The following is a 643-nucleotide window of genomic DNA, read 5'->3' on the forward strand; positions in this document are numbered from 1 at the left end:
AGTTCAGGGAGCGGTTAACCTCTGTGAGTGTGTGACCAGCGAGAAGGACTGTTGGAGTAACAGGGTCCCCCTGAGTACTGCAGCCAGCAGTCTCAGGGGCGGAGGAGCTTGCCGCTTGCCCTGGGAGAGAGGATTTTTGCAGTAGCAGGTTCCCCTGGGGATGGTAGCTCGACCCTGGCAAAGAGGTGGTGACCACGAGAAGGGGCTGCCACACCAGGGGTTCTTCCTGAAAACCATGGGGGAGCCAAGAGCACACAGGCCTGTCAGTCCAGAGCCACTTGGGAATGGTGAAGTGATGGCGTATCACCATCTCCTTGAGAAGGACAATGTGATCCTGTGTACAAAGAGGGTTATGCACAGGGAAGTTCACCAAGGCACAGTTATTCGTGAGTGGGAAGAGAAGGACATGTCTGAGGAGCAGATTCCTGACCCAGATGGGGCTACAAAAGTAGCTGGGAGTAGCTGGAGCAGCAGCCAGACATCCCCGACAGTCTGGTCTCTAAACAGATGACGGTTTTCACGATCAGGTTCCCCATCAGGGGATCGAAGACATATGGGATGGGAGCAAAGCCTGAGAGTGCAAGAGGATCGTGAGAGTAAGAGCCTGAGGAAAAGCTGCAGGAGAAGCAGCACCAGCATGGAC

This window comes from Gopherus evgoodei, unplaced genomic scaffold (assembly GCF_007399415.2).
Source record: "Gopherus evgoodei ecotype Sinaloan lineage unplaced genomic scaffold, rGopEvg1_v1.p scaffold_72_arrow_ctg1, whole genome shotgun sequence".
Classification (NCBI taxonomy): Eukaryota; Metazoa; Chordata; order Testudines; family Testudinidae; genus Gopherus; species Gopherus evgoodei.